At 35.3% G+C, this 24,664-nt stretch overlaps 1 long non-coding RNA gene across 4 annotated transcripts in view; it reads left to right on the top strand.

Moving 5' to 3' along the window:
• Positions 1–24,664, top strand: part of LOC136848616 (uncharacterized) — a 423,332-nt gene that overhangs the window by 88,977 nt on the left and 309,691 nt on the right. For all 4 annotated transcript variants that reach the window (XR_010856069.1, XR_010856068.1, XR_010856066.1 and 1 more), the window contains exons 6-7: positions 4,737–4,844; positions 6,520–6,627. This is a non-coding gene — a long non-coding RNA (uncharacterized lncRNA). The remainder of the gene's footprint in view (positions 1–4,736; positions 4,845–6,519; positions 6,628–24,664) is intronic.

Raw genomic sequence — 24,664 nt, 5'->3', positions numbered from 1 at the left:
TTTAATGGTTTCATGAGAGCGAATTTAACAGTTAAACTGGATGACAAAGTAAACATATAGGTAGTTCTTGTTGATTATAGACAATATTCATTTACCTAAGTTAAGTATACCTTAGTTTAACCAGACCACTGAGCTGATTAACAGCTCTCCTAGGGCTGGCCCGAAGGATTAGACTTATTTTACATGGCTAAGAACCAATTGGTTACCTAGCAACTGGATCTACAGCTTATTGTGGAATCCGAACCACATTATAGTGAGAAATGAATTTCTGTCACCAGAAATAAATTCCTCTAATTCCTCATTGGCCGGTCGGAGACTCGAACTCGGGCCTGGCAGAGTGCTAGCCGAGAACTCTACCGACTTGTCCAACGAGGAACTATTTATTTACGTAAGCATAGACCGCAATAGTTTAAGAAGTAGGTCTGTCGTTGGGTTTATTAGATTTCATATACATCAGGATTTTTTTTAGCAGTACAGGAGAGTGGAATGCAGTTCCTGAATGTAACATTAAAGTCAGTTTTTCGATTTATAATTAACTGCATTCACTGACACGTTGCCAAAAAGTTGTCCTCCTAGAATGGATATTATTTTCAATTATATATCTGAATAATTTATTGCTAATTGAGGAAGAGCTCTGCAATGTTGACAGACACAGAATGGTCTAAAAATCATCTTCCATATTAAAACAAACTCGGAGGATGAACCAAAATTAAGAACTAGATTTTCTGACGCGCGAAGAAATAATCAGTATCTGCTGTAAATTAACGCTAAAATCTCCGCCCTTACAGAATTAACACTCTACCCTTTCCTCCTTACCTGACCTAGCCTAACCCTTCAACCACCTTCCTTGTACCTGACCTATCACAATCCCTACTTAACGTCGCGCAAAGCACATATTCTGAACTTCCGCTAACGCATATCTTTAATTTTGAAAATAATCTTAAATACGCTTTCAAATCTTCCTTAATTGGTCGGTATAAGAAGCGACGAAAATAATCCAGATTAACTTGAACGACCTTCCTTGAATGCCGAGTTCCCCAGATACTATGTCGAAGTTCTTTAGGGAGGTCTTCCTTCGCCTCAAAAGTTTTGCAGAAAAAAAATCCTGCTCGGGAAGCTCCAGAGATCTCGAAAGAGGAGTCAACTGATGTGCTGGAATGTTGGGCCATTAAAGTTCTAGTTTTGTGAAGTTTGGGAGATGATTTTAGGCATGGTGAGTCTGAATACATTTGGGGGAGAGAGAGAGAGAGAGAGAGAGAGAGAGAGAGAGAGAGAGAGAGAGAGAGAGAGAGAGAGCTCTTAATGATGCTACTTTTCCGTAAATTTTTTTATTTTGCTTTCAGAAAGTGGATGATTAAAAATAATTCAAAGGCAGGCTGTCAAAATGCATAAAATTAATTTGAATAATTGAGATGGTCGTTTTGTTTTCACGTATCTTAAACATGGAATGGTCGTTTTGTTTTCACATATCTTAAACTCCCAAAAGATACTGTAAAGAACGGCGGTATGATTTATACAGTGATTAAAACCATGTTCAAAATATTATCATTAGCTCATCTGTACGACGAATATCGGTTTCCTTTTGAAAGTGGAGTGTGGAAAGCTGATAAACAGAGGTAGAAACGCGAACAATCAAATAGCGAATGAATCACGATTTTGGAGACCCACATGGCATCTGCAAAGAAAATTATGAGCATGTGTGGACGGGTTAAGAATTATTACTATGAATTACTAAGCCATTAACATGTAATCCCCTTAGAATTCATCGTTTTCTAAAATCGCAATACGTAATTAACAAACTGAAATGATCTGAATCCTTTCAGTGTTATGTTCCTAAAAAACAAGACATCTTGGAAAAATAGCTGTTAATCCTTATAATTGTATTATGGGGTATGGTTCAAGTAATTTGTGAATTACTAAAACATTTTACGATTCAGTTAATTATTGGACTCTTCAAGTAATGAATCAGAACTATTAAGAGGCCCACTATTGGTTTTCCTGAAGGAAAAATCAAGTCTAGTATATCGTTCATTTTCAGTGATGAACCATTAACCTAGAAATTCGTGTTAGATATTTTGGAAATTAATTTTCTTACAGATAGAGGACAACAGCACGAAAGTGTCCTTTAATCCTATAAACCTTTTTTTTTTTTTTTATAAATTGTCCACAGTCAGCAGAAATCTATTGATTTAAAGGAATTTAGAAGGGACCCAGCGAATTATTGTGCTGTCAGAAAGACCTACGTCATATCTCGTTTCTGCCACCTAGGCTATAAACTCTTCATAATAGTCTTCATATTCTTTTTTATTTCTGTTCCGGTTATCAATTTCAATTGGTGCCAGCTTTCTTTTGAACGATAAAATTGTTTTGAAAACAGTCCTGCCTGCCGTGATCATTTTTATATCCACACACACACACACACACACACACACATACGATTTTGTAAGACGTTGCATGGAAAACGGCAAACATGATCGTTATATTTAACATGACAACACCTTCAAAATTTTAAGGGAAGTTTACATTAGAAAGTAAAAGGTGGATTTTACAGCCGCAAATATAAGTCTCATGTAAAAAAAAAAAAACATATGCATTATTAAATGTCCGTAAACCTGTATGCTATTAGTTCCCACATCGGATTTCAGTTTATTTTGATCTCGTGTAACATCGGAACAAATTTTATTTTCATTTTTTTTTTCGTAGGCGAAGCATATTTTATTTTGGAAAAGCCCTCCCGTTCATATTAATGGCGTGAGAGTTTGTTGGGTCGAAGCTGTTCACGTATCGGGAGCGATACACGAAAATAATTTCGTTGTAGAAGATATGAACAGAAAAAATAATATAAAAGCCTCTTGCGTTGTGTTTTTTATTACTTGTTTAGTACACGTGACAACAGTGTACTGTTTAAGAATTTATACGTCTCTCTCTCTCTCTCTCTCTCTCTCTCTCTCTCTCTCTCTCTCTCTCTCTCTCTCTCTCTCTCTCTCTCTCTCTCTCTCTCTCCATATATCAAGCTAAGGCAAATAAAACTTTAAGAAGGGTATAAAGTCTAAAGTGGTTCTCTCTCTCTCTCTCTCTCTCTCTCTCTCTCTCTCTCTCTCTCTCTCTCTCTCTCTCTCTCTCTCCATATATCAGCGTAAGACAAATAAAACTTTAACAAAAGAAGGGTATAAAGTCTAAAGTGATCCTCTCTCTCTCTCTCTCTCTCTCTCTCTCTCTCTCTCTCTCTCTCTCTCTCTCTCTCTCTCTCTCTCTCTCTCATACATGAACTTGAAGAAAACAGACTAAAACTTATTTAACGTATAACGTTAAATTAGATATAAAGTGAACTTATAAAAATGAACCAATGTCAAACGAAAAATGCTGAAAGTCGAATCATCTAAGTTGGAATATTTTGTCAGTGTTAAGTGACGAGCTTGATGGCGCGCTACGCTGTGCTGGAACCCGGCGCTGCCCGTCATGTCTCCCCTACCCTCCCTCCCCCACCCGGGGCGGAAAAACAGGTTTGGAGGAGGAGTGTGGATATGTCATGTCTCCCCTACCATCCCGATCCCTTACCTACTCCGGGGCGGACAAACAATAAAGAGCCACTCGGATTTTATTATTGTAGAAGATTACAATTGTTCTTATCACTGAAGGTTTTCTCAGCCCTTATCATATAACTGTACAGGATCAAGGGCAATTAAAAATTCACAGATGAGACAAGAAAATCATTTCATCAAGACGAAGTAGTTATTTCCTAAAGATATTTCACCATAGGCAAACAATGCATGATTTTCGGTATAGTTCCTTGACTGCCTTCATTTTTAACAGTTAGGTTCTACATTTTTATATCTGTGAATTATACGACAGGCTTCATTTTCTCCAGAAATCATTTATAGGTTTGTTTAGTTTCCTCCATTTCCACAGAACGAAAACCCGAATTGCAAAGTTCGGTTCAAGTTCTCGAAAGCATTACTTTTTGTTTAAGGTCATCAAATATTTTTTTGTTTAGAGGTCTAAGTTTACGAGGAAAATGCTGAAAGAGAGAGAGAGAGAGAGAGAGAGAGAGAGAGAATATTGATGATTGATATTAGATGTTAGTTTTAGAAAAGTTTTCTCCTTTGCTTTAAAAATTAAGTATACCTTAGTTTTACCAGACCACTGAGCTGATTAACAGCTCTCCTAGGGCTGGCCCGAAGGATTAGACTTATTTTACGTGGCTAAGAACCAATTTGTTACTTAGCAACGGGACCTACAGTTTATTGTGGAATCCGAACCACATTATAGCGAGAAATGAATTTCTATCACCAGAAATAAATTCCTTTGCTTTAGAATATTACTCGCCGTAGTGGGGTGGTGCCGTCAGTGCACCTCACATAATGCACTGTAGGCATTACTTGAGGTTATTTGCAGCGTCCCTTCGGGCCCTAGCTGCAACCCCTTTCATCCTTTTACTATACCCCCATTCATATTCCCTTTCTTCCATCTTGTTATCCACCCTCTCTTAATAGTACAAGTTTTATAGTGCAACTGCGAGGTTTTCCTTCCGTTACACTTTTAAAACCTTTCTACATTCAGTTTCCCTTTCAACGGTGAATGACCTCATAGGTCCCAGCGCTAGGCCTGTGACCTAAATTCTATATTCTAGAATATTATTAATAATAATCTTGGTTGCAACAGCTGATTATGAAAAGTAAATTTAGTCAAACCCTTTTTGTTTTAATATTTATGCCGGAATGTTTTTCTCCTTTCAGGAAGAATATGAAATGCTGTCGAGGAAAGCACTACTTACAACAGCTTCTTCCTAAAGCCTCTTATGTCGTTACATTTTGGCGCACCAGAATCTGCATTTGCAAAATATGGTTAGTTAATTTTATGTACACTTTCCTTTGGCTTTATAGTTTGAAACTTAATTTTCAGGAAAGATATCGAGGGACTTCCGAGGATGTTTTAGAAGCATTTTTTTTTAATTAATATAATGAATGTAGATTTAATTTTCCTCAGTTACTCGTCTTATACTTGTCAGAGTAGTGATTCAGACGGTGCCACTTTTCCTTTGTAAAAAAAGTACCTGTAATTACTGGGAATTTAGATTCTATCCTTATCCACCTCCCCATCAGTGAAGGATCACAGGGGGTATGTGCTGACGACCTCTGGTGTTGATTGACATTATGCGATGAGTTTTATTGCAGATATCTTTTACACTTACCTGGACGATATCAGTTTAGATAATACCTGAATATAACTGTGTATGCAGGCTGGGAGGATCGGATTTCAGTTATATATATTCAGTAGCCTGACCATCGTACATTTCATTTATATTTATTCAGTAGCCTGACCATCCTACATTTCATTCTCAGTTTATGAAAAGAGGTGATGTCCATTTTTTCCTAAAAGAATTTACATTAATATTCATGGAGGGAATGTTTGCCCTGTTAAGAGATATTCGTGCATCAGGGCCACTGTACAAAAAAATAATCCCATCAGCGAAAAAAATGAGTGAAAATATGGGCATTGTTGTAGTGTCGCTTTTCCCTGTTTATTCAGGCAGGCCAACTTTCTGCATGAGAAGGGTTTTGTTGTATTCAGATTCTCTCATGAAAGTCAACAGAACTTCACAGAATTATTGTCAGGCAGTGTGTGTGTGTGTGTTTGTGTATATCTGTTTGTGGGTGTCTTCCTGTTTTTTTTTTTTTTTTTAATATTTCGGTAATGAAGTTTACAAGTAAAATAGGAAAGTATATTTTGAATGAATTTTTCAGTGTTCAGTTATAACTATTAGAGATAAGTATCCTTTTCTTGTTAACACTGGTGTAATTTGTTCCAGATTCCACTGAGTTATATATACTAATTTTTACGTCAAACATAGGCTATTGTAGACTTGTGTAGATTGACATCATTATAATAAGTTTTAACCTTTCTGACCCAGCCAAAGAAAACTGGGATCACAACATCAGTAGATTGACATCATTTCAATAAGTATTGATAATATTTGGCCCAGTAGATTTGAATAATTTTAATAAACAAAATCATATTCGGAGAACCTGCTTGATGTAGTCCAAGCGGCGTCCCACGCACGTCTCAACTTCTTCCTGAAGAGGTCGAGTTTCAAGTTGATTTTGAGGCGAGCTATCTCGAATGGTGAGACCCCCAAGAAGTTGACGGCGAGTTTCTCTTGAAGGGTTTTCCTCCAGGTGGTCGGTGGTAGGACGAAAACTCTGACCCCGGAAACTCTTCCAGATCAGACTCTTGAAAGCAATTTTTGTTGGATGAGGTCCTCCAAGATATATTCCCGTGACTTTTCATTTAATGATGAGGAAGTTGGCGGATTTGGATGAGAGAGAGAGAGGGAGAGAGAGAGAGAGAGATAGAGAGAGAGATTATTAATGACATACGACACGTTACCCTTTTCTGTTTGCTGGCTTTAAAACATTGCTAATAATAGTCCTAATTGCAATCATTCTTAGTGGAAAGCATATTATATAATTAATCATCTTTTGTGTTAATAGTTATACATGAATATTTTTCTCTCTTCAGGAAGAATATGAAATGCTGCCGAGGGAAGCGCTACTTACAACAGCTTGTTCCTAAAGCCTCTTATGTTATTACATTTTGGCGCACCTGAATCTGCGTTTGCAAAATATGGTAGGTGAATTTTATGTACACTTTCCTTTAGCTTTACAGTTTGAAATGTAATTTGAAAGGTAATTTTTATAAAAGATATCTAGAGACTTCGGAGGATGTTTTAGAAACATTTCGTTTAGTATTCAGGTTTCTGAATGTAGATTTTCTTCAGTTATGTGTCTGATGCTTGTCAGGGTAGTGGATTCACACGGTGCCACTTTTGCTTTATAAACTAAGTACCTGTAATTACAGGTGTGCACTGTATACGTACAATATATTTGTATATATATATTTACACATTTTATACATACTGTATATACACACACACACACACACACACATATGTATATATATATATATATATATATATATATATATATATATATATATATATATATATATATATATATATATCGAATGCAGTAGTCCCTAAAACCAGAGTGAGAGAGAAAAGAGAGAGAGGGAGATGTGCTTCAAAATGTAAAAGAAAAAATCAGCGTTGCTGAATATATTAATAGAACCTTCAAAGGAAAATTTGAGGGCAAGACGATACTCTTGCCTTTGGACCTGACGCGGATGTTTGCCGATTTCATATCGCTTCGTTCCTTCTTCGTGCATCTGAAAAGGCCGAGGGGGCGGGGATGGGTGAGGTGGTTACCGGTGGCGGTGGCGGGGCGCGCGCAGGATCTGGGTATAGCGGAAGCAGTGTACTTGACAGACCGGTTTGATTCGAAGGGAAATACCCGAAGATTTGAGCCAAGAGATATTGAAGGGGCGGAAATGAACAGAAAAGAGGATAAGTGTGGCTGAGAGAGAAGAGGAAGGAGATGTATAAAAAGTTAGTATTATAAGTAATGGCACATGTATACGTGGGCGTAATTGGGAACGAGAAAATCAGAAGGATGTATTTGACACTAACACCGAAGAGGAATAACGTAGATGAATTAGGAATCGATTTGGTGTCACTCGGTAAACAAAATGCTGATGTACTTCAGAGATGCACTCGATAAGTAATTGTATCAAAAAATACAATCTGAAGACTATTAATTCACTAAGATGACTGCATAAATGAGGTACGGTCTTTATTTAATGCAAGAAAAAGAAATGAAGTGCATCACACGAAGAACGGCATTAAGGAATCCACAATACCTTTTTTTTTTATATAAATGTCGAGTTCAGCATCAATTGCTGATTAGGTCGTGATTTGCATTGAATATGGGAGAGCGAATCCTCATGTGTGACAGTTCAGCTTATTAAACATCACGATTGTAAAAATAATCTCTTAAACTTATTTTTCATTGAAGTATACACTAACAAAGAAAAAGATAACGTTGAACATCTAGTTGACAAACAATTTTGAGAACTTGACACTGTGTTGTTGCAGTCAATTATAAAATGTTCACATACAGCAACAAACAACATAAAAGTTCATGATCTCTGTATGAAGACCTGAAACGTAGTCCTTGATCCCTGGCATTAGCACTGGGGCGAACAGAGAACAAGATTTCTCGTGCAGCTAACTGTACCTTCACTCTTCTGTGGGTACCTTGGCTACCCTATTATTTCCTTCCCCTTATGTCGGCTGCCCTTTTGGTCACATGACTCCCCGTCCCTCCAACACTCCCTCCCCACCACCACCACCATCTCCTCCACCATTCTGGCACAAGCAACTCCAACCCCCATGTGCCTTGACCTGCTTTGTAGTGACCAAGTTTCCTGCCAAACTAACTCACGGCAGGAAAATTTTGTTGACAGCCTTATTCGGGGGGAGGAAAGTTCGGCCGAGAACCTAATTAGTGGTGGGCAATTTCGTTGATAACGTAATTGGTGGAAGCCGGTTTTTGACATCCTAATTCATTTTACGTCGTCATCTGGGTAAATGTACTTGACCTCATCATACAAGGATCTCATTTTGCTTTCATATTTTTTCTAGAAAAGACATTCCTCAAATAGAATGGGGTTTGATTTAAAAAAATGGTGTGCTTTTCAGACATAGTTAAAAGAAAGTCTCTCTCTCTCTCTCTCTCTCTCTCTCTCTCTCTCTCTCTCTCTCTCTCTCTCTCAGTATTGACAGGTGTACGCTGTGATGCTTGCCAACATATTCACGCGCATACATGCACGCAAGCACTCACCCAAACGCATAAGTACGTGTTCATTTATGTGAGCATTTATCTGTCAGTCATTTCTTATATGTATGCAACTAATGTTGTTTCCTTTGAGTCTCAAATTTCTCGCATAGATATTTTATAAAAAAAAAAAAAATGGTTGTGCGTTCTTCATTATTGTCTAACCTCTTATTATTTTTAGGTAATATTATGCGCTTTTATATATATATATATATATATATATATATATATATATATATTTATTTATATATATATATATTTATATATATATATATATATATATATATATATATATATATATTTATATATATCATATATATATTTATTTATGTATATATATATATATATATATATATATATATATATATATATATATATTTATTTATTTATTTATTTATTTATATTGTAGGTATGTGTATGATGTGTGTTAATATATGGCGTGTTTGTATGCATGCATGTGTATGCGCGTATGTATGCATGCATGTCTATGCACGTATGTATACGTGAACGCTCAAATAAACACAGCGATATCATTATTCAACCACGCCCACACAAACAAACCCTCAAACACGTACGAATCACTGAAAACGCCAACCTGTCGATAAGTATTGCCAATCTTTTAAGAAATCCCAAATGCCTTCCCAGAGGAAACACGATCTTTGATTTAGATATGGCGGGTGCTCAACCGATATGCACCGATTCCATTTCTTTTTCTCCCGCGGAAGCTTGTGAAGTTTATATGTCCTGACTTCAAAAAGGAAGGGGAGATTACAGGGATATGCATGCTGTCTAAATTGATTCTAACTTTAGGAGGAATATTCAAGTAAAAAACTTTGTAAGTTTTGTATGAATCTTGTTTTAAATATTAAACTAAGGGAATTACATCCTGTGACTGTTTACATGTTCGTGTGTAAATATACTACCATATTATTAAACCCAAATTCGGATGCCTGTCGTAGTTTGTATTAAATATATCAATAATAATCAGTTTTATAAGTGAAGACTGATATGTCACATTCCCTCTAAGCATAGCTGCTATGTAAGAAGTTCCACCTATAAATTAGTATTTTCTTCAGGGATCTCGTAAAATATCTTGAACAGACTGGGGATGTTCACTGTTACTCTTGGAAATGTTTTATAGTCGATTATTCCGGAATTATATATTGAGATGACTTTATTAGTATCTCAAGTTTTTTTTAAAGTTTTAAAAATAAGTATCAGTGCCCTTGATGTTCTTTGTCCTTAATTCGTGAATAAATTAACTTCCTATTAACCTGGTCAGGGCAGGAGATCAGATGAGTTAGTCCTTATGCATGGCAAAATTGATCAAAGTCTGAACTTGAATAGTAGACTAAATATGAGGAGAAAAAATGTTTGGTAGAAATACAAAACACAAAATTTTTTAAGTGTTCATCGTAGATGTCAACGATAATAAATTCAGATATTTGAAGATAAGTTAGGAAATCGTTCATGTTACATTTTCCTTTCTGTTCGAGGTACTAATAGTTTGATAATGGGAATCACAAAATCATTTTATTTTCCGACTGTGGCAGCTTTAGTACTATTGAACCACCTTGTCTGTAATATTGCGTGGGAAGATATTCATTCAATCGTATTTTAGTTGAAGTGAATTGTTGTTTCCTACTATCTACAAAAAAATTCTTGAAACCCAACACCAGTATTGTAGTCATTGGTTCACATTGTTCCCCTTATTCATCCAGGTCAGTCAGGATACACACACACACACACACACACACACACACACACACATATATATATATATATATATATATATATATATATATATATATATATATATGTGTGTGTGTGTGTGTGTGTGTGTGTGTGTGTGTGTGTGTGTGTGTGTGTGTGTGTGCATATATATAAAAATACCTATATCTGTTCTATGTATTCATCCAGTTCAGTCAATATATATACTATATATATATATATATATATATATATATATATATATATATATATATATATATATATATATATATATATATATATATATATACATCCTCAAGGAACAAGGGAAACGAAGACCTCCATTCTTACAAATTTATTGCCGACGTTTCATGACACAAGTCACATTTTCAAGGCTAAAAAAGAAAATAATTTGCACTACAGATAGAATCACGGTATTAAAAGAATTTTTAAAAAATAAAAATATTTAAAATTCACAAAAATGGCAATGCAGCTTTAAAATTAGGTACATAAATAAACATAAAAAAGGACCACAAAAGATACAGGTCAAGGGAACTAAGACACAGACTCACCAAGTGAAATGAAAGAATAATACTGACAGAATACAGAAAAATAAGCATAAAGAAAAAAAGCAACAAATAACTGAGTAGACGACAATTGAGTATTTAACGAGGGAACAGTTCTCTTTATGATAATAGACTCTAGGATAGTTAAATCGTGATGGTTGGAGACCCGCCCCACTATCGTAAAATCTTCATCTCTGATGTTTGATTTGCACCGTACAGCATGGTTTCTGATGTTAGAGGCCTCTGGATTTGATAGCTTGCATCCTGTACGATAGCTTAAACCTGTATGACAGTCAATTCGTACCCTCAACAGCCTCCTCGTGCATCCCACGTATGATGTTCCGCGATTACATCGCGGACAAGTGTATTTATACACAATATTGGATGCGAGGAGGGGGCTGAGACGATCCTTGACTGTAAAAAACGAACCAATGGTTAGAGGATTCTTCGGTATTAATTTAACATTTAGAGCAGGAAACTCTCTCTGAATTAGGGAAATGCACTTCTTACGGAAGAGATCGTCATGTAGAAAGGGAAAGCTCGCATAAAATTTCATTTTCGGGGCAGTCAGCACTGGCAAGGAAGCTCTCTTACTCCACATTTCTCTAAGTTGTTTGTAAAAAATGTTAATAGGGTAATAATTTTGTTTAAAATTACTGGTTAAAAAAGTATTTCTTTGTGGAATAAGGACCAATTAGATGTATGAGAAAACGCCCTGTGGAGGAGGATAGAAATAACATTTAATTTAAAGTTAAAAAAACATGAACTGTAAAAATTCATACCTAGTCCTTGCCTTTCTACATGACGACCTCTTCCATAAGAAGTGCATTTCCCTAATTCAGAGAGAGTTTCCTGCTCTAAATGTTAAATTAATACCGAAGAATCCTCTAACCATTGGTTCTTTTTTTACAGTCAAGGATCGGCTCAGCCCTCTCCTCGCATCCAATATTGTATATAAATACACTTGTCCGCGATGTAATCGCGGAACATCATACGTGGGATGCACGAGGAGACTGTTGAGGGTACGAATTGACTGTCATAGAGGTTTAAACTACCGTACAGGATGAAAGCTAGCAAATCCAGAGGCCTCTAACATCAGAAACCATGCTGTACGGTGCAAATCAAACATCAGAGATGAAGATTTTACGATAGTGGGGCGGGTGCGGACACGATGCCGAACTCACTTATGCTGAAGTCAAGAGGCCGAAGCCAAGAAGTCGAAGGGACAGGAAGAAGAATGGATGTGATGCCGAACGGCCAGGAAGTCGAACTGACCGGGAGCCAAACTGGCCGGAAGCCGAATGGACAAGATGATGAATACATAAGAAGGCGAAAGGAATAGGATACATAATTATTTGCAACCTTCGTTCACAAAATATTATTGAAAACAATGTAAGTCATGAAATAAAAATAAAATTAAATAAATTACATGTAATAAATCATGATGTAAAAATATATATATAAAATTTTTATTATGTAATTAAAAATTGTAATCATTGTAACCATTATTTGCAGCTTTCTTTTGCAAAGTATTATTGAAAACAATGTAAGTCATAAAATTATAATGTATAATTATTTTATGTAATTAAAAATTGTAAGCTAAAGCACGGAGGAAACCTAAGCCGCCTTCTTTATTATAGGAATTGCAAATAGACTTAATTCTTTCGTTGATGGCATCATATTTTTTGTTTGTCCGTGAAATATTGATTCCCATAGATGCCTATTCAATTAAAACTTCATTTGTAGCTCGTTCTCTCCTGATAATTCTAAGAAGCTTGGGTAATGTGGGATGCATTATATTAAGCCTTTTTTTGAAAGCCGCATGCCAACCTTCAAGCGAATTGTTGGTTCTGGGCAAATTATCCATAACACGAGAGTGAACTGACCATAATTCTACGTCGAAAATAGCCTTCCTTCTTCTTCCCCGCTGCACTACTCCTAACCATATTCTCTCAAAATAAACTAGAAAGTCGCTTAACATTTCATCAATTGTGGGATCTAATTGAGCAAGGAGTTTGTCAAATAATTCGTGAACATCTGGTGGTGGTGCAAAAGCAAGAGCCTGCAATTGCTTAATGAGGTGTGCATTCTAAGGTTCGGCATACCAGTTTTGCAGTCCGCTGGCTTGTATGTTGCGCCATAGGCATTGGCCAAAATGAAAAAAAACAGCCTGATATTAATGTGTTTGGGAAAGTTCGCTCAACACTATTAATAACTGCTTTTTCGAAATGTAATGTTATGGAAGTTGGTTAATTTACTCCGTCGTTTTTCTGAAAATTAAAAATTTCGTCGTAAGTTCTTTCGTGCTTATTACTTGCTATACAGTAAACTAAAGGCAATGTTTTGTTTCCCGAAATAAGCGCATGGATAGTATACAATTGTTTGCCCAGTGGGGCAGAGTCGAATGTTCCGTCTCCAAACCACGTTTGCTTTTTTGATAAGAGTTCCAAATTCTTTTTGGTAGAAAATATAACAACAGCATCACTTTCATACATCCGAAAGTTCTCTCTTCGCGTTGTTACGTCCAAGGTTTCGACCATATCTACCTTTCTTGCTCTTCGTATGATTCTTTCAAGAGTTTCTTTCTTAGGTAGGGTTCCAGCTACACTGAGAGGCTATCTTTCTGTTGCATTCCTAATTATGGTGCTCGTAACTTCTTCCGAATGCTCAGCTTTACTCATCACCCCGTCCAAAACTTTAAAAACCGAATGACGAGCCCCATCAGGTAGATGAGAATGATCGCACGCATTGCTTTGTACTTTATCATCAATAGTTTTAAGTCTAGCACTACACTCTGCGTTTTTCACACCGCCAGTATGTAGTGTCACTAACCTTCTCATCCACAACATAGGCATAACCACTTAAAAGAAGCTCTCTTCCTCCTCGTGCTGTCTTAACGAAATCCATGATCAAACTCATGGGATAGTAAATTCCAAATAGAAGAGAAAATTGTTTTCCTTTTACCAGTAACGAAATTGCTAATTATCTCTTTAACGACTCGATGTATAGAAATTTTTTAAAATGTTGTTACTTTTGTTGTCTTCATTTTATTGAGGTTTTTGGTAATCTATTTTACGACCCACCCGAGGTTGTTTCGATTTCTTGCAAATTCGGCCTCATGTCTGTTCGGCATTTTGTCCATTCGGAATTCTGGTCATTCGGCATCATGTCCTCCATTCTTCTTCCTGTCCGTTCGTATTCATGTCCGTTCGGCTTCTTGGCTTCGGCCTCTTGTCTTTCGGCCTAAGTGCATTCGGCATCACATCCTACTACCCGATTTAACTATCCTAGAGTATATTATCATAAAGAGAACTGTTCCCTCGTTAAATACTCAATTGTCGTCTACTCAGTTATTTGTTGCTTAGTTTTTCTTTATGCTTATTTTTCTGTATTCTGTCAGTATTATTCTTTCATTTCACTTGGTGAGTCTGTGTCTTAGTTCCCTTGACCTGTATCTTTTGTGGTCCTTTTTTATGTTTATTTATGTACCTAATTTTAAAGCTGCATTGCCATTTTTTGTGAATTTTAAATATTTTTATTTTTAAAAATTCTTTTAATACAAATGATTCTATCTGTAGTGCAAATTATTTTCTTTTTAGCCTTGAAAATGTGACTTGTGTCATGAAACGTCGGCAATAAATTTGTAAGAATGGAGGTCTTCGTTTCCCTTGTTCCTTGAGGATGTGTATATTTTGACCGTGGCTTCTCCTGTATATATATATATATATATATATATATATATATATATATATATATATATATATATATATATATATATATATATATATATATATATATATATATATATATATATATATATATATGTATGTGTGTGTGCATATATATCTATGTACCTCTCTATCTACCTATTTATTATATATATGTGTGTTAGAGAGAGAGAGAGAGCGAGCTTGTATAAGCATCTGAATATTGAATTTCATATTCATAAGGAAAAGAACAAATATAAACAGCTGTTGTTTAGACAAACGAACACTAGTGAAATAGCAAAAGAGATACAATAAACTTCCTGCAATTGGACTCTTCGTAGGAAGTTGCTGTTTCAACCATAAAATCAACTGACAAACAGTAGAGGTGGCACCTGTAAAATAACAATGGATAGTCACTGACAATAAAAGTCCTTTGTCTTTTGTTGGAAATGCAGGTAAATGACATATTAAACAGGAAACGTCGAACAAGAACTCTTTATTGCCAGGTGCTGGCAGATGACATTGTCATGCGAAATGCATGAGAGGTTGAATATATGAGGTAGGAAACAATCATTAAAAAACTTACTGTTATAACAGCGCTATTTCTTCATTTGTTTGACTCTAAGTAGCCTCATAGCATATTATGCACAACGCGATCTGCAGTTATACAAGTAATCGTTTTAAAATATGTTAGTTGAATTTTGGTAGATGTTAGTTGAATTTTAAAAGATGTTAGTTGAATTTTGGTAAACGTTAGTTGAGTTTTGATAGATGTTAGTTGAATTTTGGTAAACGTTAGTTGAGTTTTGATAGATGTTAATTGAATTGTGAAAGATGTTAGTTGAATTTTGGTAGATGTTAGTTGAATTTTGATAGATGTTAGGTGAATTTTGATAGATGTTAGTTGAATTTAAAAAGATGTTAGTTGAATTTTGGTAAACGTTAGTTGAATTTTGATAGATGTTAGTTGAATTGTGAAAGATGTTAGTTGAATTTTGGTAGATGTTAGTTGAATTTTGGTAGATGTTAGGTGAATTTTGATAGATGTTAGTTGAATTCTTAAAGATGTTAGGTGAATTTTGGTAAACGTTAGTTGAATTTTGATAGATGTTAGTTGAATTGTGAAAGATGTTAGTTGAATTTTGGTAGATGTTAGTTGAATTTGGTAGATATTAGGTGAATTTTGATAGATGTTAGTTGAATTTTAAAAGATGTTAGTTGAATTTTTGGTAGATGTTAGTTGAATTTTGATAGATGTTAGTTGAATTTTAAAAGATGATAGTTGAATTTTGGTAAACGTTAGTTGAATTTTGATAGAGGTTAGTTGAATTGTGAAAGATCTTAGTTGAATTTTGGTAGATGTTAGATGAATTTTGGTAGATGTTAGGTGAATTTTGATAGATGTTAGTTGAATTGTAAAAGATGTTAGTTGAATTTTGGTAGATGTTAGTTGAATTTTAAAAGATGTTAGTTGAATTTTGGTAGATGTAAGTTGAATTTTGGTAGGTGTTAGTTGAATTTTGGTAGATGTTAGTTGAATTTGGTAGATGTTAGTTGAATTTTAAAAGATAGTAGTTGAATTTTGGTAGATGTTAGTTGAATTTTGTTAGATGTTAGTTGAATTTTAAAAGATGTTAGCTGAATTTTGGTAGATGTTGGTTGAATTTTAAAAGATGTTAGTTGAATTTTGGTAGATGTTAGTTGATTTTGGCAGATGTTAGTTGAATTTTGGTAGATGTTAGTTGAATTTTGGTTGATGTGATTGTAAATCATTGTAAAGAAAATGTCTGAACTTTAGAAAATGGTTTTTTAGTAAAAGATAACACGAGAATCATAGTCTTTCTCTTGTTTTTTTGTAAATATTTAATTTTGGAAAAGTAGTTCATGAAACTTGCTTCAGTAAGCTGTAAGTGACTAAAAACCATGTAAACAAAAGATATAAGCGTGGTTAACAAATGGTAAGGTCACTGACGACGATATGTTCATGCATATATAAATTACCCCGTAGGAGGTTAGCGCCGTCTTTGCACCTCACGGGGTTTACTGTAGGCATTACTGAAGGTTCTTGCAGCGTCCCTTCGGCCCCTAGCTGTAACCCCTTTCATTTCTTTTACTGTACCTCCATTCATATTATCTTTCTTCCATCTTGCTATCCACCCTCTCCTAACAGTTATTCTATAGTGAAACTGTGATGTTCTCCTCCTGCTACACCTTGCAAATCTGCCTACTATCAATTTCCTTTCCAGCGCTGAATGACCTCATAGGTCCCATTGCTTGGCCTTTGGCCTAAACCCTATATTCCATTCCATACATAAACTATGCACCTGTAAATATGAAAGCCAACTCTCAGAAAATATCTTAATTTCGTCAGAATATAATTTGCAAAGTTCGTGGATTATGTTTTTGATTATTCCATAATGATAATTTCAGGTTTATTACTTTTTTAACGTTTAATTTCCTATATTTTGCGTCTAATTCTTCAAGTTAAAATTTTTTCAGATGTAGAAACCACACACACACACACACACAGAGAGAGAGAGAGAGAGAGAGAGAGAGAGAGAGAGAGAGAGAGAGAGAGAGAGAGAGAGAGAGAGAGAGAGAGAGAGAGAGAATATTTAAACTTTACTTCATGAGAGATTTCACTACATTTAAAATTTTTTTATTCAATTGTTTTATAAATATTCAGTAATTACACTGACCTCTGCAAATGGGATAATAAATATATATATATATATATATATATATATATATATATATATATATATATATATATATATATATATATATATATATATATATATATATATATATATATATATATATATATGTTATAATTATATAAATATATATATGTGTGTTCTTGTCCGTAACATTTCATTCTAGACAGTACGTGAAGCCTCCCCATTGCAGCATTTTCAGTGCGTGAAGCCTCCACTTTGCTGAATTTTCAGTACGTTAAGCATCCATTTTGCTCAATTTTCAGTACGTGAAGCCTCCACTTTGCTGAAAGTTCAGTACGTGAAACCTCCACTTTGCTCAATTTTCAGTACGTGAAGCCTCCGTTTTGCTGAATATTCAGTACATGAAGCGTCCACTTTGCTGAATGTTCAGTACGTGAAGCCTCCACTTTGCTGAATGTTCAGTACATGAAGCCTCCACTTTGCTGAATGTTCAGTACATGAAGCTTCCACCTTGCTGAATGTTCAGTACGTGAAGCCTCCACTTTGCTGAATGTTCAATACGTGAATCCTCCACTTTGCTCAATTTTCAGTACGTGAAGCCTCCACTTTGCTCAATTTTCAGTACGTGAAGCCTCCACTTTGCTCAATTTTCAGTGCGTGAAGCCTCCACTTTGCTCAATTTTCAGTACGTGAAGCCTCCACTTTGCTCAATTTTCAGTACGCGAAGCCTCCACTTTGCTCAATTTTCAGTACGTGAAGCCTTCACTTTGCTCAATTTTCAGTACGTGAAGCCTCCACTTTGCTCAATTTTCAGTACGTGAAGCCTCCACTTTGCTCAATTTTCAGTACGTGAAGCCTCCACTGTGCTGAATGTTCAGTACGTTAAGCCTCCACTGTGCTGAATGTTCAGTACGTGAAGCCTCCACTTTGCTGAATGCTCAGTATGTGAAGCCTCCACTTTGCTGAATGTTCAGTACGTGAAGCCTCCACTTTGCTGAATGTCCAGTACGCGAAGCCTCCACTTTGCTGAATGCTCAGTATGTGAAGCCTCCACTTTGCTGAATGTCCAGTACGCGAAGCCTCCACTTTGCTGAATGTTCAGTACGTGAAGCCTCCACTTTGCTGAATGTCCAGTACGCGAAGCCTCCACTTTGCTGAATGTTCAGTATATGAAGCCTCCACTTTGCTGATTTTTCATAACACAAAACAACAGATTAAATATTGAAATCTCTTTCAGCGCTAGCTCCGTCTCTGACGAGTCCTCTGTTCGTGTTTACGAAACAACCAACGGTGTGGAAGGGGTTCTGTGATCGTCTTTCATTCGTGATACAGCAGACAAAGGAAGATTAGTTAGGGACTATTGTCTTGTGTTTGCCCAGGGGTACTTCCAATTAGGGGAAACACCTGGTCGCTTGTCTATCTATCTATATTTATATACGCATATATATATATATATATATATATATATATATATATATATATATATATATATATATATATAGATATAAATTATGTATATGTATATATATATATATATATATATATACATATACATATATATATATATATATATATATATATATATATATATATATATATATATGTGTGTGTGTGTGTGTGTGTGTGTGTGTGTATGTGTGTGTATGTATATATGTAGAAATCACCCCTTGTTTATCTAAGTTTACACACACAGACACACACACATATATATATATATATATATATATATATATATATATATATATATATATATATATACCAATCTATTTCTGCTTGTGCTTGTGAGAGAGAGAGAGAGAGAGAGAGAGAGAGAGAGAGAGAGAGAGAGAGAGAGAGAGAGAGAGAGAGAGACTTGAAATTGATCTCAGGAGGGATGTTTGCTAAGGAGCCAGATTAGGCCTGTGAAAAGGTAGTAGGGAACTAAAGTATGTAAACATGACATCATCCGAGAAGTTAAAATAACGATCAGCGAGGTGAATATACAGTTACGAGGAATATAGTATTACAGTTATGATAAAGGAAGAAGACAGAATACTGCGCAATTTGAAATAAAAGCTGTTAGTCATAAATGTACCTTGTTGGACAAAATAATTTACTGAAATATGAAAAAGTTCCATTGATAATTTTCAAGAACGTCGAGGAGAATGCAAAAGAAATGTCTGAATAAAGCCTCTGGTGGAGGGCCGAAGAAAAAGTCTGGGTAAGAAGAGCTCCAGAGGAAATAAAAATGTAAATGCTGGATATTACCAGGAATATCTGAATGCGGATGAGATTTTAACAGTGGGAATTTGCATGTTAAGATGTCACTCAAGAGAAATCTTGTTTTAATGGACCATATAGTTTTTATGCGTATTCAAATGTGCAGATATATATTTTTGCAGCTACTAATACAATATGAAATTGCATCAAACAAGGTTAATGGAAACTCAGGATCTTGAATTTTGTAATAGTATACCCAAAGCATTTAGTAGATTGAGTAGAGTAATGCATCCTCTTATAGGGAGATAGATGTGCTAAAGATGAGGCAGTTACATGCGTGCACGAATCTACCTTCGAGCTGAGGAAGGTATCGCTTTGTCCTGATTCAACTTTCTGGGAAAAATAGCTTTTGTTAAAAGCAGTTTAATACAAGAATATAATGGAATGACAATTGGTGACAGTTACTAAAGAGATTGATTTTTAAAATCTTCAGTTAACGAGAGCACGCAGAGTTAACAGCCAGAAAATTGTTTGTTTATATGCGCCCGCTGTCTCGTAATCGCTCGGTGTTCTTGTGGCGAAAAGAGGTCGAAGAGAAAAAGAATCGAAACCAGAAATTCAGGAAGTTGAGAGAAATTAATAAAGAAATGAAAAGCGAGGAAAAATAAAAAGAAAAAGGTTGCATGAGAACCCGCCAACTGAATACACAATTTGTCTACGATATCAGTGCGACCAAGCAAGGGAAAAGGAAGAGGGTGTACGTCGTTCAAGTGGGCCGAGACAGTGGTGTCACTTAGCCCTCGGCTGAGCTCCTGTCGTAGCTTTGGGGGAGGGGGGGGCGGGGATGGCCAATTTGCCTTGGGCGTTACGTCATTTGAACCACCACCATGTACGACTTTTGGTCTACTTTATGTTTATGGCAGTCTAATCTAATAGGCAGTCAAATATAGAAGGGTCTGATTAATGCAAAGACATTTAAAATACCAGAGCGAGCTTGGAGCATATGGTTACCATCTGCTCCAAGGAAGTTTTCTTTTTCTTTAATTACAGTCACTAACAAATGTTATCGGTGATTGAAAACCAAACCTAAATGATCTTGAACAGTGCATTTGTAATGAGTTATTTTCTTTTTTAATGCAAAATTAAAACTAACTCTCTCTCTCTCTCTCTCTCTCTCTCTCTCTCTCTCTCTCTCTCTCTCTCTCTCTCTCTCTCTCTCTCTCTCTCTCTCTCTTGTTTTGACGTAATACTCTCAAGGTAATGCTTTCACTACAGTACAGTATATACCACTCTTTACAACTAGCGGTTCATTCACCAGAATGGTTAAGGAACATTTCAAATTGCCTATTTATGTGATATCACTTTCAAATGTAGGTCCTGCCTTGGTGGAAAAATGAAAAATCCTTCACTTTCCGTGTCACTTTCCTTTTGATAATTTTTTTACGGAAACGAAGCGTGTGTCAAAATACGTAGACGAGAGAGTGATTGGTTTGGTGTGAAAGGTGTTTAAGACAAGTCTGTTATGTATGGAGTAATGCGACATGTCAGAGAAAAGACAACAACAACAACAAATAATAATAATAATAATAATAATAATAATAATAAATTAGGTGCAAAGTTATTAGATACGAAACTGATTTCTGAATGCTGTGTGAAATGGTTGATAATTGAATATAGCACGGATTAAGGATACCAGAGGAACTGCAGAAACTAGTGAATTAGTTTCAAATTGTTTACAAGAGGAGAAAGTTTAGAGTAAATGAAAGGAAGAGTAAGGTTAAAAGGTAAACTGAAATCAGAAAGATAAAGCAGTGAATATAAATAATGAGTGTGGACATGGAAGCTATTGACTTCTGTAGTTATCTGGGAGTAAATATAAAGCATGATGGTAAGATGAAAGAAGAGGCGAGCCACACAGTGGGTGAAGTAAGGAAGGTGACAGGTTAAGTGCAAAAGACTTAATAAGAGACTTGATTGTCTGTATAAACCAAAATGGGAATTAGGAAAGGATTGTTGAACCAACTCTGCTTTATGGATGTCAAGTGTAGATGAAAGGAAAAAGGTTGAAGTTACTGAGATGAGTTTTTTGTTTAATTTATCTGATGTAAGAAAAATTAAAAAAGGTTAGAAGTCTGGAGATGTTTGGAAGTGATAGAAAGATTAGCACAAGGGGAAAGGATGGTTCAGAATGTTTGGGATAAGTGTCCCATACCTAATGTGTTGCGTATGCTAATTGTGTACCTTGAATATATATATATATATATATATATATATATATATATATATATATATATATTTATCTATATATATATATATATATATATATATATATATATATGTATGATAGAAATAATCAACACAATCACATGTGGATCAGAAATAAATTTCTGACTCACATCAGGATCGAACCCAGGTCTTTCAAATGAAAGATCAGACCGCTGACAACCAGGCCACACAAACCATTACAGAAGTTGGAACCTGAGTACCTCTTTACTTAAGGCATTACCTGGGCAAGCTAACTGCTTGCATACCAGCGTGTTTTTCCCAATTTCCCGACTCAGCAGTGACCCAATTGACAGCATTGCATTCGAATTATCCCTTCTGAGTAAATGTGTTGCCTGGTTGTCAGCGGTCTTGTCTTTCATCTGAAAGACCTGGGTTCGATCCTGATGTGAGTCAGAAATTTATTTCTGTTCCACTAGTGATTGTGTGTTGATTATTTCTATCATATTCACTCGGAAGGGATAATTCGAACGAAATGCTGTCAATTGGGTCACTGCTGAGTCGGGAAGTTGGGGAAAACACGCTGGTATGCAACCAGTTAGCCTGCCCAGGTAATACCTTAAGTACAGTGGTACTAAGGTTCCAATTTCTTTAATGACTTGTGTGGCCTGGTTGTCAGTGGTCTGGTCTTTCATTTGAAAGACTTGGGTTCGATCCTGATGTGAGTCAGAAACTTATTTATATATCTACATATATATATATATATATATATATATATATATATATATATATATATATATATATATATATATATGGTTTGTGTATATATATAAATTTCCGTTTTTTTTACATTTTGAACTATATATACGATATTCCTTACGTATTACCTAAAATGTGCCGTTTGTTTATTCACCGCTGGGAAATCTCTTATATATATATTAAGAACGACGGCTTTTCGTTTGTATTCCAGTGAAAGGAAGAGGTAAAGATAAAGAAGAGAAGAGAGAGAGAGAGAGAGAGAGAGAGAGAGAGAGAGAGAGAGAAGCATAAGCGATCCCAACATCTTTTATTGTTGTTCTGTCTCCTCGCTGCATCTCGAGACGAACAAGGCGCAGGAAATGTTGCTAAAATGAGTTATGGAAAGGTCCCCTGCATTGCAGCAATGCCCATAAAACAATGCAAGAAACAATGAAACGCTTTTGTGACATTTTCTCTCTTCTCCCAAGACAAGTTCGAATCAGGTATTTTTACCAACTGATATTATGCCAGAAATTGGCTTCACGAGATTGAGATCTGTTTTATTCTTATATAGTCGAATAATTTTTATATTAAACTCCTAGCCCGATAGGAAATTTATTTGACACAATTTTACTCTAGTCACAAACTGCAGTCTTGACCTAACACTCATTGTTGTTATTATTATTATTATTATTATTATTATTATTATTATTATTATTATTATTACTTACAATCCCAAGAGTTTCGCGAGGCTATTATTAATGAGAGGTGGTCTTTGTCAAAGGAGAAAATATACTGGACCTTGCTCGGGAACACTTTTATATCTTGAAAGTGGATATATTACCAAGAAGTTTTCTCTCTATTATCCTAATATTAATACGAATAGTAAGAAGTATGGGGCAACTGTTTAAAGTCATTCTTTAATATCTGTGTTATTTAAATTCTTCACGCCGTAATGGTATCGCTAAGTATTATTACACTTAACCACTGTGCACCCAAGGTCCTTTAAATATACACTCATAATATATTTAAAGGACTTTATGTGCACCGTTATGCTTTATCTTCAGTTCAGTGACCTCGGATTAGTTTAACCTGAAAGTTCAAACTCTGCAGTATTTTACCGATTGTTGTAAATTTTTTAATGAACAACAGATCTTCCGTACATAATGGCTTGGCAAGGATGTCATCGTTCATACTCATTACCTGAAGTTGCATCCGTTTTTTTTCATTACTGCCATTAGATAATTATGACGCTTTGATAATCACGATAATTAAAGACCCCCATAATTTAGGAGATCGTTATGAAGAGATTTATTTTATTAAGAGGATGCTGCAATGAGCAGCTGTTTGAAAAGTACTACTCATAGAAATTATTACTTATGGAGGTAGTTCCAACAACAATTTGCCACTAAGAGGTAATTATCTACCTAAGTGAATAAGTTTAATGTCACGTTTTTTCTACCAATATTTGATAAGTAGTTCTAATGATTCAGCTTAGTTAGATAATAATTAAAGAATATTCCGTATATGAAATTTAAAAGGAACTTGCATAAAAGCTTTCAAACAGCTTTGATTAGCTGATATCAATACTTAATGTATTGAAAAACTTATCAGTGTATGATGAATAAACATCAGTTTATCATAGTATTCATGTACAGTTAGCTGGAAAAGTTGAAGGTTTAGCTTTGAATATTTGAGGAATAGCTAAGCTTGCTACTTCAAGGATGATAAAGGACCTTTATCAGGTAGAATGAAAAATAATATTTATTTAAACTGTTAATGTTAGTGGCTCAGTAGAGTATTTATTTGAACTGTTAATGTTAGTGACTCAGCAGAGCAATTCTCATGATACTTAAACCGTGGGATTTGCAATCCTTCAGATGTGAATTATTGGAAAAATTTTTAACAAGCAGCTAACAGCCGTAGGACATTTTAATTTTAATTATGATTAATATTTCTCCCTATCTAGTGAGTCTTCTTTGATGTAAACTTACTTGTTTTTGTGTTCTCTCTGGTTACTAAAACAGTAAGCTATATTTCCCTTTGAAAACTGACTTAATTTGCACACGACTGGGTTCATTTTGAAAGTGATGAACGGAGAAATAAAA

This window comes from Macrobrachium rosenbergii, chromosome 19, assembly GCF_040412425.1.
Source record: "Macrobrachium rosenbergii isolate ZJJX-2024 chromosome 19, ASM4041242v1, whole genome shotgun sequence".
Taxonomy (NCBI): domain Eukaryota; kingdom Metazoa; phylum Arthropoda; class Malacostraca; order Decapoda; family Palaemonidae; genus Macrobrachium; species Macrobrachium rosenbergii.
The sequence above is the reverse complement of the archived record's forward strand: the minus strand, read 5'-3'. Positions and strand labels throughout refer to the sequence as shown.